The 15,103-nt window shown below is 36.5% G+C and overlaps 1 long non-coding RNA gene and 1 pseudogene across 2 annotated transcripts; one reads left to right on the top strand and one right to left on the bottom strand.

The window, feature by feature from the left end:
- The first annotated feature begins 2,215 nt into the window (after nucleotides 1-2,215).
- LOC148781438 (uncharacterized) lies at nucleotides 2,216-10,944 on the top strand. The gene is made up of 4 exons (XR_016058998.1): nucleotides 2,216-2,409; nucleotides 2,695-2,993; nucleotides 3,411-3,956; nucleotides 10,529-10,944. It is a non-coding gene; the product is annotated as an uncharacterized LOC148781438 (long non-coding RNA).
- Nucleotides 8,588-14,585, bottom strand: LOC110007710 (cullin-1-like; annotated as a pseudogene). The gene is made up of 10 exons (XR_016058997.1): nucleotides 14,460-14,585; nucleotides 13,121-13,306; nucleotides 12,929-12,976; nucleotides 12,646-12,849; nucleotides 12,250-12,310; nucleotides 11,983-12,073; nucleotides 11,780-11,860; nucleotides 11,560-11,622; nucleotides 10,997-11,032; nucleotides 8,588-8,777 (listed from the first exon to the last, which is right to left on the bottom strand). The product of XR_016058997.1 is annotated as a cullin-1-like (transcript).
- Between the last annotated feature and the right edge of the window lie 518 nt (nucleotides 14,586-15,103).

The following is a 15,103-nucleotide window of genomic DNA, read 5'->3' on the forward strand; positions in this document are numbered from 1 at the left end:
ATTATGAAAAAACGCCAAAAAATTTAGGAACATTCACCAATTGAATGTTATAAATACCCCCTCTCCCTAACCAAAAAGGAGAGAGGAAAAAGGAGAGAGGAAAAGAGACAAAAAAAACCTTAGAAATTCTCGAAATTAGGAAAATTACTCAAAAATACAAAAAATAGGAAAATCCCTTAGAAAATTCCTAAAAATTTAGGAAAAATCCCCAAAAATCTAATTCTTAGATAAAATATCAGAATACGTATTCAACCTCTAGAGATCACAAAACCCTTAAAAAGCTACAGAAATTCTCCTTGAGACCCGAGAGAAACAGATCGAGATTGAAACTTTAGAGCTTCAGAAAGACAGAAACCCTAACCTCGTGAGATAAGAGAAACATATCGAGATTGAAACTTTAGAGCTTCAGAAAGATAGAAACCCTAACCTCCTAAGACCCTAACCCCTAAGCTTGAGAAAACCTAGACCTAGGGCACAACAACCCTAGATCAAAACCAAAATTAGGGCACAACAGCCCTAGATCTAACCATTCTACACCAGAGATCTGCTGGTCAATATCCGAAAATGAGGCACAAAGAGGACCGGTTCTGATACGGGCGAGCCCTCGAAGGCTTGGGAACCCCAGGCCATCCGAGCCCATTTGGTTTTCTCTCCCTTTTTTATTATTTTATTGTTTTATTTCTTTTTTATTTATTTTGATATGTTAACTTTGTCTTAAAATCGTATGTTAATGCTTTGGATCATGCTGGCTCTGCCACATATCTGAGAGTAGATCTGCTTGTTTTCGGGCAGATCTGGCCTTAGATTTGAATTCAATCAGTGCCACTGTCTCTACCACTTTATTTACATCTATTTTATTAGTTTAAGGTGTTACAATTCGAGAGATCTTCATCGGAAGATCTGTTAGATTTTTAAACAACGCGGCTATGTTATATCTCAGGTCAAATATGCATTTGAAATTCTCCGTAAGGCAAAGTTAACTGACACCAAAATAGTGGATACTCCACTAGAACTCAATGTTAAATTACAACCCACTGATGATGAACTTCTGTCTGATCCTACACGGTATCAGCAACTGGTTGGCAGTCTTAATTATTTTACAGTTACTCAGCCTGATATTAGTCATGTTGTTTACATTGTCAATCAGTTCATGTTTGCACCTCATTCCTCTCATTATACAGCAATACTTCACATATTACGATATCTCCGAGGCATTTTATTTCAGGGTATTAGTTTCTCCTCCACTTCTCACCTAGAATTGCATGCTTATTCTGATGTTGATTGGGTACGAAATGTTACAGATCGTCATTCCACCACTTGCGTCCATATTTTTATTGACGATTCTCTTATATCTTGAATAAGTAAGAAACAAGATGTAGTTGGTCGTTCAAGTGCAGAAACTGAATATTGTGCACTTGCTCATACTACCTGTGAAGTTATCTGGTTATGATGGTTATTCCAAGACTTGAGTGTTTCTCATTCTGACCCTTCATCTATTTTTTTGTGATAATAAAAGTGCTATTCAAATAACTCACCATGATGTCTTTTATGATCAAACAAAGTACATTGAAATTGATTGTCATTTCACTCGACATCATTTTTTGTAAGGGACTATTACACTTTTTTTTATTTGTTCAAAACACCAATTGTCAGATCTCCTCACCAAGACCCATCCCATTGTGCATTTTTTCTACTTATTATCCAAACTTAAGTTGCTCTCTTTCAAGGCACCTTCAATTTGAGGGGGATGAAAGAGACACCTTCAGTTTGAGGGGGGATGTTGAAATATATTGTGACGTGTAAATCTTATCTTTCGGGATACTTATTTTCTAAACTCTAGTTGCTCTCTTTCAAGGCACCTTGAGTTTGAGGGGATATTGAAATATATTGTGATGCATAAATCTTATCTTTTAGGATAGTTTCCTTTGTTTTTGTGGATATGTTTTCTTTTGTACATATATGTACAATCTGTCATATATAGGAACTTTTATATATTTGTACCGTTTCATTTTTAATGAAAAATATTGAGAATTTTCTCTTCCTCTTTATGAGTTAAGATTCATAATTTTTTTTTTAAATTTTTTGTATTTTTTTTTTTTAACACTTTCTTGACTGATCGGGACTTCCTTGGTTGGGCCGATCTAACCACGTGGTTTGCCTGTTTTTTGGAACGGGCCCTTAACCGATTTCAGAGGATTTTTCAAGTACTGATAGCTATGCATTTTGGTAACAACCACAGCCGCAACTGGAACAGTATGTGTAAGTGCTCGGGCTTGGTCGAATGCAGCGTGGCCTATGCCGCTCTCCACCACAAATATCACAAGATCCGGTTTCATGGCTTCCTAAATTTGGCGCATCCCTTCAAACAATGAGGCTTCCTGCTTCTGCTGCCCACTTGTATCTACAATGGTAAGATCACAGTTATCTTCCTGAACCTTTCTAGTTTCTGCACCTTCTACAAAGTTGTCTACAGGAACAGACTTTGTAAAACATTTTCATAAAATTGGATACTCCTATTCATTGTGTTCTGCTTCAAATGATCAAACGCACCGGCTCTGAATGTATCTGCACACACCAGAACAAGTTTCCACCCCTTCTTCCGATGATAGCCTGCATACTTGGTGCAAGTAGTGGTTTTTCCGGAACCTCACAAGCCAAGAAACATGACAACACTATGTTTCCCTCTCATTGAAGTATATGATGGCGTTCCGGAATCTAAAATTTTGCAGAGCTGCTCGAAAGTGGCCTGCTGAATTATGCGTGTTGTGACCAGCGGCAATGGGATCGAGCCTCGCACCTTCTTGACATTGATATGTGTATCTTTAAGAATCTGAACCTGGACATCGGCATGCAAGAGAGCCCCGAGAGATCTCGCTCAAGCACCTTCTCACTACCACGTTCGCATTGCTAATATGTCGAAGAGCACCCAAGATCCTTCCCCGAGCTCGGCTAACATCATCTTTGCTACTGCTGATTCAACCAAAAAATCAAGAGTGATTTACCTACGGGCCTTAATTGTTTTTTTTGTAAAATACGAAATGCTCTGTTTATGGTGAGAGATTACAAAGAAGGTCAAGTCAACCATTTTATTTTTATTTTTATTTTTTATTTTTTACAAAATTACCCATTCTCTTAGTACGGAATCCTCCGTAAATTTATTTTATTTTTAGTTTTTTTATTAATAGAGTAGTGGAGCTTTTTTAGGGTTGTCCTACTATTAAAAAAAAAAAAAATTTTAAATTCGGTCGGAGGATTCCATCTGATTTTATCCTATTGAAAAAAAAAAAAAAAAAACAAACAAACCGGTCGACTAACTTTCTATTTATAAATGGAACATTTTATATTTTTGGGTCTGTACGCAAATTCCTCAAAAAAAGCAATGATCCTTACTGCTTCTCTCTCCTCTACAGGTCGCTGAAGAACCCTGATTTGCTACCTTCGATTCAACCAAGAAAAACCAAATGAACCCTAGTGCTTCTCTCGCTCCTCTACAGGTTGCTGAAGAAACCCTAATTTGCTACCCTCGATTAAACCAAAGCAACCAATGAACCTTACTGCTTCTCTCTCCTCTACAGGTGTGAGAAGAAACCCTAATTTCATACTTTCGATTCAAGCAAAACTAATCAACCCAAGTGCTTCTCTCTCTCCTCTAGAGGTCGTAGAAGAAAACCCTAATTTGCCTTCGATTCAACTAGAAAACCCATGAATCCTATTTTTTTTTTTTGGGTGGGTCACCCATGAACCCTGTTGCTTCTCCTTCTTATCCAAAAGAAACAACGATCCCTAGTGCTTCTCTCTCTCCCCTCCAAGAAACCAATGGATCCGAGTGCTTATCTCTCGCACAAAAAAAAACAGAGCGTAATTTACTTACGGATACAAAAAGAAGACGAAGGAAATTACGGAATGGGCCAATTTTGGGCAACACTCACACGGAACACACCGAAGGTCTATCAACCGTATTTTATTTTTTTTCTAAATTATCTTTCTATTCGAGGTCAGCATTCTCAGAGTGTTTTTTAATTTCTAGTTTTTTTATTTTTTATTTTTTTTTCGTTAATAGGGTAGTGCCTTAATTGGAGGGACAATGCCTAATCCAAACTCTATCTGAGGTTGGCATCCTTGAAATGTCTTATTTCTTTGCAAATAAATGAGCTAATGCACGCCTTGAAGAGCACTAGAGAAGGGGGTCTAGGGCGATCCGGGAATGGGCAGCTTGGACCGCCTCTTAATGCTTAACAAAGTCAGTCTTTGCAGTTCGAGAATGCCAACCTCAGACCGATTTGAAGAGCACCACATAAGGTGGTCCTGTGATGCTAAAAGAAATGAAAAAAAAGAGATTAAAATGATGTCGGAGGATGGTATCCTTTGAGGGGCAACTTTGAAAAAAATAAAAAACCTCATGTTGTCTGACTTGTTGTGTAGTTTTAACCCAAAATTGGCTCATTTTCATTTTTTTTGTATTTTTTTTTTGTGTTAGTGTATAATTCACAAAAAAAAAAAACCCAAAATTGGCTAATTTCATTTTTTTTGTATTTTTTTTTTTTTGTGTCAGTGTATAATTCACACACAAAAAAAAAAGAACCCTAGTGCACATTCAAAAGTCAAAACTATTTTATAATATCATCTTGTTTACACTTATTTACAGATTGACAATTAGGATTCATGTTGCCAATTCCAAATAGTTGGAAAGAGATTATGATAATGGTGATTTTATTTATATATTAACATAAATAAATTATATCATGTAACCATTGCCCAATAATTGGAAAAAGAGTATGATGATGATGATCTTATTTGCACATGGCATAAATAAATTATATTCACTTCATAAATCATAAATCGGGACTTTATTTTCTAATTTCCTATTTCATATGGGCATAAATGAATTATTTTCTAATGGGTTATGTTAGGGTACTCACGCAATGAAGTAATTTATCATGGTACTCAACAAATTTAAACATTTATATACCTTGTTTTGTACCAGTGTTTTATTTAGTAAAGGTATTTTTCATCACCCTAGTATTACATATCACTAGAGTCCTCTATGTAGGAGATGTCACAATCATGTGAATGACATCACATCCCTTATAATGACAAAAAATACTTTTATTTTATTAAAAAAAAAAAACTCAATGTACAATACAGAAGCGTATAAAATTACTCTATAATGTGAGCACCCTAACTTAACCCGTTATGATATCCTATTTCAGATTCGCTTTAAAGTAAATCCGGAGTCTATTCCTATCTTGTTATCTTCACTATTTCCGATTGATCTTTCTCTCTCTAATGTTTAAATTTCTTTCCCTCTCTACAATTTTAGAGGATCTCTACACCTTACAAAGAAAGATAGGATCTCTCCCATTTCTGCCAGCACTCTTTTCCTATCTCGGTCTCTTCAAGATTTCCATTCTCACATCTTTCTTTCTCTACCATTTAAAGCTCACAGTTGGAGCTAGAGAGAACTATTCTTAATGACCGAGAGAGAGACCGTTACTTTTTTTACAACTAAAGAAAGGTAGTTAATTCTTAGGAAAACTCATAGAGCGAGAAACAAACAGGGCAGTTCTAAAAAAAATAAACAATAGAGAGAGAGCCATGAATTACCATTAAGCAAGAGAATTTTATCTTACTCAAAAGATACAAACATCAGAACCAACGATTTTGGCAAAAGAAATCCCAATGAAACCTTGAACACAGCCTCTGAAAGTTGATATGCGAGTTTCAACTACATCAATATCACATCAGTTGTAATAAAATAAAAAATATTGGGGTGGCAACGTGTCGAGTTTGGCTAGATGCGAACCCAGACCCAAATAGTATTTGGGTCCAGGTTTTGGACCCGGACCCAAGGTCAGGTTTATGAATAGGGTCCCAGGGCCGGGCTTCTTTTTCTTTGCCTACTTTTATCATCATATACCCATATCATTGATAACATTTACAATATCGCAATTTATGAATACCTACATATACCCTAATTCCTTACTATTTTACACATGGTTTTGAAACTTGGCCGATGAATACCTACATATACCCTAATTCCTTACTATTTTACACATGGTTTTGAAACTTGGCCAATGAATACCTACATATACCCTAATTCCTCACTATTTTACACATGGTTTTGAAACTTGGCCGAGTAACTCGGCCTTGCTCAAGGTTCGAATCCAGTCTTACTTGTTATTGATTACAGGTCCAGGTTTTGGACCTAGACCCGACTTTTCAATTCCAAAATTTAAACCCATACCCAGATAATTTGGACCCATACCCAAACCAAGATCAGGTCCCAAGTCTGATCAGGTCCATTGTCACCCCCTAACTACATAAAATGTATTACAATCTCTATATGATGATTTTCCATGGAGATGGATGGATCACGCAGGAGATGAGATAAATTAAAAGTTATTAGAGGATAGGATAGTCAAGGGTCCTAATTTAATTAGATATGGAATCCATCCTCAATAGAGTGAGGATGAGTGTAGAAAGAGAAGTTTGGTAATGGTGCCTACATCAAAGAGGTGCATTGAGAGGCATTACACTGAGCATGAGGCACGCCCATGGTAGAGGCTCTACCAATGTAATGGCAATGTAAGGGAATACTGTGAAGTATGGGATACACTGGTGAGAGAGAAATTGTAGGGAGAGAGAGAGAGCCAAGAAGATGTATGCGTGTTTTGTACTACTTTTATTAAGGGAAAATTAAATTGCTGAAAACTCTAAAAAATATACTTTTTAGAAATTCTACCCTCACCCTAAACTTTCATCACTTATTTTTCTCAAAAACCATATTTTCTAACTAATACCCCCAAGTCAAAAAGTTACATCTTTTTTGATGAAAATACCCCTTCCCGTACACCTTCACTGTACAAACAAAATATTTGGACGGACCCCAATAATACTTTTGTCGGACCGTGGTTATTATTTGCCGGACTTATGACATATGCCGGACTGCATTTCTACAATACCAGACTGCTTATTTAGACAATGATATGCCGGACTGTAGATTACTAATGCCGGACCACCTTACTCCTGTATTTAAAACGCCAGACCGAAACCATGAAATGCCGGACTTACGTCTCTAGTAAGAAAATCACTGGAACGAAGCTCCGTAACGCCAGACCGCAAGTAAGATATTGCTAGACTGCATCCTACCAGTTCCAGATAGATCAACCCTAATGCCGGAGCATAGCTGTTGACGGACTTAACATCATATTCCAAAACCACACACTGAACCGAACATTACAAACACCAGATTGAGCCCACTCCAGTAAGTAACTTACTGAAGCGCTACTTCCAATTGCCGGATTGCCACATTATAGTAAACAACTCGCCAGACCTGGCATATAAATTACCGGACTAGATGCAGGAAAAAATGGGCAAGTGGAAGAGGAAAAAGGTAAAAGTTAAAAAAGGAGGGTAATTTTGTTTTTTTTTTCTATTTGTTGGGGGTATTAGTTAGAAAAGATGGTTTTTGTGAAAAATAAGTGAGGATTAGAAAGTATATTTTTAAGGGTTTTTAGCAATTTCCCCTTATATTAATGTATTGAAGTTTCTCCTAAAATTTTACTGTACTTTGGCTTCTGATGTTTGCTCGGTAGTGATTGTGTATTCCCAATTGTGCACTGGTGGTCTTTGTGTACGTGAATTTCTGTCGACCCAACCCTCCTCTCTCACACACAAACATCTCTCTCTCTCTCATGTGACAAATACAAGCAAATCTCTCATTACCCCCACAAACCTAGCTCTCTCTAGAATTATTAGATGATAATATCTATAGGAAAATTACATCCTTTAATATAGATTTAAGTCCTAGTCTACTCAAACCCTGTTTGAGATTGAGAGAAAAAGAAATAAAGCTGGTATCGAAATCCCTTTATTCAAAACTGATATGAACTGTATATTTTTTAGTATCACAATTTGATTGCCACTGCATATATAAGTAATTTTATTAAAATTTCAGAATAATTAATATGGTGCCATATTTCTCATTTTCAGATCCTTTTTTATAAGGGTGTGGTTTGTATAGAGCCTAGGCTCTAAACAATCAAATTAGAGCCTACCTTCCAATAGTATTGATAAATGTGGTTTTAATACTGAAAATCTTTGTGATACTCTTAAAATATATTTTCATATTTTTTTATAAAGTTTAAAGCTTAAAAAATAGTATAGATTTACAGATCTATGAAAACTTGAAAATCTTGAAAATGACGGTCCAAAAATGTGCTTTACAAAATACCCTATTTCCAAAACTTGAAATCCATTTCATGCATCTTGATGTCGAGATTTGAGGAAATTTGGACATCAAAACAACATCTTCTAGTGAAATTTTTGAGGTAGGCTCTAATTTGATTGTTTAGAGCCTCGGCTCTATGTAAATTTTTTTCTTTTTATAATACATATATAAATTTAAACAACAACTTTCTAATTAATTGTTAAAAAACAAACAGAAAGTTGGAAGTTGTTATTCAAATAAGTACTACATGCTTTGTATCCTAGTGGTAACATGGCTCAAACAAGAAAAAGTAATACATGCTTTGTATCCTAGTGGTAATATGGCTCAAACAAGAAAGCACACAAACGAGAAGTGAAATGTAACGTAATATGACTGACATGTCCTCATTAGATCAGATAAATGCCATCATCAAACATCCACATAGTTTTTACAGTGAATCTAGAGAGGACTACAAAGGCTAGAGTCTTTAATCCACATCAACAAACTATTTGCTCATCATGGGCTCTCATGAAATCCTCTGATCATCAACAGAAACCTGCATTGTGGCCTTAATAACACCAACAACACCTATGGTGAGCTTGTATACTTGAGCTGTTCTTTGGTGATATTTCAATACATTGTCAATGATCTTGTATACTTGTGCTGTTCTTTGGTGATATTTCAATACATTGTCATGGAGCCACTCTTTGATTTTAGACCCACCCCATTTTTATGATAACTGATATGTAATACCCCACCCCATTTGTGTGATAACTGATATGTAATCAAGGCATTGTTCTTAACTTTCACATCTTATATTTGTAATTTTCTTTGGCGATTTTAGACCCACCCATTTTTGTGATGACTGGTAAGTAATATTTAAGGCATTCTTTTTAACATTCACATCTTATAATTGTAGTTTTCTACCCCGTTTATGCTTGACTTTCTCCTCTTTCCAAAACCAATAATGATTTTATACAAAGTATATATCCTCTTCACCCTCTAAATGATTCTTTTTCTTCTTGTTAACCCTATAAACGATTCTTTTTCGTCTTGTTATAGTTTCTTTTTCTTCTTGTTAAAGTTTCCAAGGCTTCTTCATTAGCATGGTAACTATAATCAGAGCTCTGTTTGGACTGCAGAAAGCTTTAGTCAGTAGACAAAACAAGTCTTAAGTTTTCGTTTCTTTAATGCTATACTAAATAGTCATTGCGGTCCATAATTTCCATTTTAACACCATTCTTAAAAAAGCACCATTTGGTTGACAAAGTGATATTTGAAAACTTGGCTTATTTTCCAATTTAATCTCAGAAACTCACACAACCACCCCGAATGAAACCAGGTGATCCTCGAAGAATTCTGTACACCAATATGGTTCCAACAAATCAGAGCAGCCTAACGCTGATGGAATTGCCCATCAGCACTATAGCCAATAGAATTGCTCCAATAAGTCCAATAAGTCGAGAATCAAGCAACCAATTGGACCCAACTTATTATTCGCTTCTTCAATCTATTGTTTCACCTGATCTAAGTTCAAACATTCACCAAGAAGCTAATAGACACAGTTGATATTTTGTATGATAAACAAGTGGCAACTCCAGGCCGCAATGGAGGATGACTCGGTGCCCCCATAATGGTGCTGGAAGTGTCTGTGTTTTTCTCGAGGCAGAGAACCATGTGAACCATCTCTTAGAAGGCTTAGATCACAAGAAGAGGAGAGAAAGCAAGAAGGATTGAGGAGCAGAATTTGCTGATCACACTGTTCTCCATAATTCTAAGGTTTATGCTAAGGTATATTCAATACATAGAACGATCAAACCCCTGATCATATGACATTCTTTTGTTGCATTACTATCTACTGATTTTGTCATTGCTATCTCATCAGTTTATTGAAGTAGATCAAGTCAATGATGAGATCTTAAGAAAGATGAAGGAGCAATGTAGCGAAAAGCCTCAACGCCACCTCTTCCGCTTGCTCCATATAGAACTGTAGGCAAAATTGCGGCATAGGATTTGGAATTTCCTAAAAGGGGTTCGTCTTACCAGTTTCTTATGTCCTATTCTAGATTGTCTTGCTACCTTATTTAGGGTGTATTCTAGAAGACTGCACTACCCACTTACTGAAGCTAGAATAGTGGTCTCCTAAAATGCTTTTAATTCTTTGTTGTAAAACACAATTATTGCAGTAATTTGTTAATTTGTTAAAGACATTCAATGAGTATGATTTCATGCTAATTGTCAAGCTTTGGATATGTATAACTATTCCAACTACCCTTGTATTCGTTTCTTGAGTTTTAATTACTCTGTCTGTTATTGTAGGCTAGCAAGCTTTATGAGCTGCACCTTTTCACCATGGGGAGTAGACCATATGCCACAGAGATAGTGCTTGATCCCAACGGGTCATTATTTGCAGGGTGTGTTATTCCAAAAGCCAATAAAGGTGACCCACTTGATAGGAATGAGAGAGCCAAAATGCAAGGACTTAGATGGGGCCTTAGGCACGGAATCAGCAGTGGTTGTCATAGATGATTCTGTTCATGTTTGGCCCCATAAGAAGCTCAAGTTGATCAATGTGGAGAGGTACAGGCATTTGATTTGGAATTGCTATTCTCTTCAACTGTTTAAAAAAAAAAAAATATTTATTTCTTCTTTAGCTTCTTTGGAAAATTTCAACTTGGTTTGTTCTCTTTATATATTGTTTCTCTCTCTTAGTAATGGATGTTCCTTTGCAAGTCCTTGGGTCTAATTGTTTTCTTTTCCTTTTCTTGCAAATCAAAAGAAACCAACCTGTTCTTGCAAACCGACCACATCTTTTTTCTCTGCCTGAAAAAGAAAAAAAAATGGCTGTTAATCCCTTGACCTACAAGTATGACAGTTTACAAGTATGGCATTTTTACACAAAGAATCAGCTTCTCCAATATTATCACTAAATCAAATATGAGATATAATGAGACCACAAAGCCTCCAAAAGAAACGATAATGTACCAGAAATCAAACTAGCATCCCATCCAAAATACATAGCACACTACTGGCTAATATAATCTAAAGCAAACAATGAAACACTAGCAACAAACACATCTTGCAGAACAGTACATCACTGCAAGCCCAGTGCTTAGATATTGCAAAGTCGTGAGAAGCATGATCTTTAGAATTTATTTAATAACACAAACAGGAGAAAACTCAAAAACCATAGATATTTGGGAATTGGAACCATCCTTGATAAGTGAAAAACAGATGGAGACATATCTATTGAGACTTTAAAAATCATAATCAACCAAATTCTGAGCCCAGCATCTAGAAAATTTTCATGAACATAGTGTAGGAATAGCTCTTTAAAAAACGAAACACACCTTCTTGTTGTTTGCCGCATCTGCTGCTTGTTTGACCAGGACAGTCCCTTTAGCAGTTACATGCTGCACCACAACACGCATATAAGCCACAACAATTTAAAAACAAAAAAAACAAAGAAGAAAAGGCCCTCAAACTTTCATTCCTTTAGAAACAGGAAAAAATTTCATTAGAATCTTATAACCCACAAAAAAAAGGAAGTGATTGTCGAATAACATTGACCTGCTTAAATATGTGGGAAACTGGGTCCAACCTTTCGGGTATTCTATAGAAGAGCCCATACATGTTTGAAAGATCATCCACCTAAGAGAAGATGGAAACAATAACCAACTGAGCCTCTTAACTGATATGGATTGCTGAAGCTCAAACAGATAAAACCCATCATAACAGCACAGTGCATCATGAATCTATAACATAAAGCCCACCTTGTCATCTCGCAGCAACGCATGACAACCAGAGTCCTCCTTTTCCAGAAGTTTGACTTGTATATACAAACAGTAGTTCATGTTGTACTTTCTGCCACACAATAAACCAATCGAGTCTCTCACATCAATAAGAAGAAGAAAGGACTTGCATTGCATATAATCTCACTCATTTTAAATTTGAATGGCTGCCAATCTTTTGCCAGTATGTCTGAACAACATTTAAGTCACAATTTATCTGGAGGTAGACCAGAGTCTAATGAAACAAACCTCCAATAACTTCTGCTCACTACTAGAATGCAAATAATGTTCGTTTCCAACATTCCTCAGCCTGCAATTCAAAACCATAATCAGTTTGTAAATTTGTAAATCCTATTCAATGATCTTGCAAAACATACTACAGTCCAATGGACTACAGAATGTCAATGTCCATTACAGTCTTCACTGTCCAATGATAGGATCATTGGTTCAGTGCAGAACCCACCAAAACAGGACAAGGCCCGAATGGTGGCCTCGCACACTCTGCATCACAATCCATCATTTCTCAAATGACTCCAATGGATCACGGTTTTATGTAGTCTGGAACTATAATATACTTTTCCCCAATAATTCAACTTAGATTCTCTTTTCGTTCTTTAAAAGACCAAAATTAAACTCATGAATGACCTTTAGCATATAATCGGGGCAGGAATCCTCCATAATCCAGGATGTAGCCTTCCGCGAATAGTATGAGGCAGTGTCAGCGAGCATCTCAGTCTCAAAGTCATCGACGTAGCAATCCATATGTCCCATTCCAATCTCCACGAAGATATCCAGAACATTCTTTAACAAAGCACGATCAATCTGCTCTCCTTCACGTTCTTGATCAATCTACACACAGTCTCTCTGTTAAATATCTTCGAATATAAAGAAAATGGACTTCAAAGTTCATTGATGGATGTAAACTCACTAAGGCAATCACAGCATCTCTGACTGTAACACGCATTTCCTTGTAGACCTGATATTATAAGAATGAAGATTATGAATTTAATGAAAGACAAAACTGGTAAGCCAAGACATGGCTGTCAAAAGCATTAGTAATTTCAATTCTCAGAGATGGGAACAGTTGCTAATACATATTAAAACCACAGATTGGCTTCACCAAATCACGAAAGCATTGGAGGCCAACATCATTCAGACCCAAAAGTGATCTCTGTGCAATGAAGAAACGACCAAGATAGCGAAAGAAGCGCGAAAGCCATCTGACCATGACTTTGTGATTAGACCACCTCTTTACAAGTTCTCTCAACATAAATTCATCATGCTTCTCCCTTAACGCAGGCATCACCTACATGCAGAAAAATGCTTTCAGAGAATCTTATCAATGCGATGCTCATGTTCCCTATAACTGTTGGAGTTATATATTCATGCCCAGTCACTGCAAAAATGAATGATGCAAAGATAATATAATTACTTTCCTCATTAAATACCTTACCTTGACATGCACTCCTCTAGAATTATCACTTTATAATAGACATTTAAGAAGTGGTAGAGGAAAGTCATGCAGTACAAGTATATAAGGGAGTCCCAAACCCACTCTAAAGACCCCATTCCAGGCTAGCAGCCAGCTTAATGACCCTCGAAACAAGGCATGCCTTGATCTTCTACATTCCAGTACAGCTTAATGCGCCCCAAAAAACTAAGCCAACACGCAACCCTACTCCATAGTCCAAACATTAACCTATTCCCATCCATAGCCTTAAAACTAATATTCCTCTGAAACTCTCACAGCTTCGTATCTATTGCCCACGAGAATACCTTAAGACGCTCTAAACCACCTTAATTTCCCAACCCTTCACTAGATCCTTGTTGCTTGTGGTGATGCTCCCCAGGTCTCCAGTTTACATCACCAATTATGTCTTACTGAACTCTCTCACCCTCTCATGCTCTTTGTTTCGAGTATGCACAAATCCCATGCATAGGCATTGACAAGACATGGTGAATATCAAAACAGTAACAAATTACAAATCAACCTATAGATTACTCAAAGCAACCAATTATTCCTCTTTCACATAAAAAAGGAAGGTATCCATCAAAAATTCAAAAGAAAAATTTATACATCAAAAAGTTAAAAAAGTGAAACTAACTCATCAAAGTACACAACAACGGATACTTATTACATGATAAAGATTATAAGAAATGTATATTGAACAAATAGCATGAAGTTACATTCAAAATTCAAGGCATTCAAAAAGTTAATCATTTGTTTACATAACAATTTCCATTTATATATCACACAAGAACGGATTTACAGCATCAAGGAAGCCCGTAATGTAAAAAAACAATAAGTTAAACATATGAGGGTTGTCAATTTTGTCCTCTAAAGATGGAACCAAGCATACATGAAAGAGAGTTGTGAATACCACACATCCAACCATGTGTGAACATATAAATGTATGGCATTGTATATGTATGTACAAATAAGAAATGACATAGATTACCCCAGAATTAGAAGTCTCGGGTCGCTGCGCAGAGACTCAAAGAGAGGGCCCTCTCTCTGGTTGCTCTTTATAGTGAGAAATTTAGAGAAAAAAGAGCAGGAAAAATAAAACAATGCTCAAGGAAGACATGGAGTTTCGGATCATATCTTATAAGAGAGAGCCTCTTCGCCTGCCGCTTGCCTCTTATTCAGAGAGACACAGAGAGAGAGACTGCTCCCCTTGATTGATTGCTTCTTTTTACAAAGAGAGACAGAGAGAGCTCCCCTTATAGACTTCTTTTTAGAGAGAGAGAGAGAGCTCTCTCTTACTTTTCTAGAGAGAGAGAGAGAGAGAGAGAGAGAGGGGAGATTTAACAAGGAAGGATGAGTAAGTTGCAATTCATATATATTGTGTGTTTTGTACTCTGTTGTTTTTATTAATGTACTGAAGTTTCTCCCCCTAAACTTTTACTCCACTTGGGTTTCTGGTGTTTGCGTGGTATCGTCTGTGTATTTCCAATTATGCATGGCTGCTCTCTGTGTACGTGAATTTCAACACTCTCTCTCACACGCAAACATCTCTCTCTTATGCGTCGACGCCGACACACAAGTAAAACCAAATCTCACAAACCTACCTCTCTCTAGAATTATTAGATGATATTATCT

The sequence above is a fragment of the Amborella trichopoda genome, chromosome 7 (assembly GCF_054954075.1).
Source record: "Amborella trichopoda isolate Santa Cruz 75 chromosome 7, AtrichopodaSantaCruz75HAP2 v2.0, whole genome shotgun sequence".
Classification (NCBI taxonomy): Eukaryota; Viridiplantae; Streptophyta; class Magnoliopsida; order Amborellales; family Amborellaceae; genus Amborella; species Amborella trichopoda.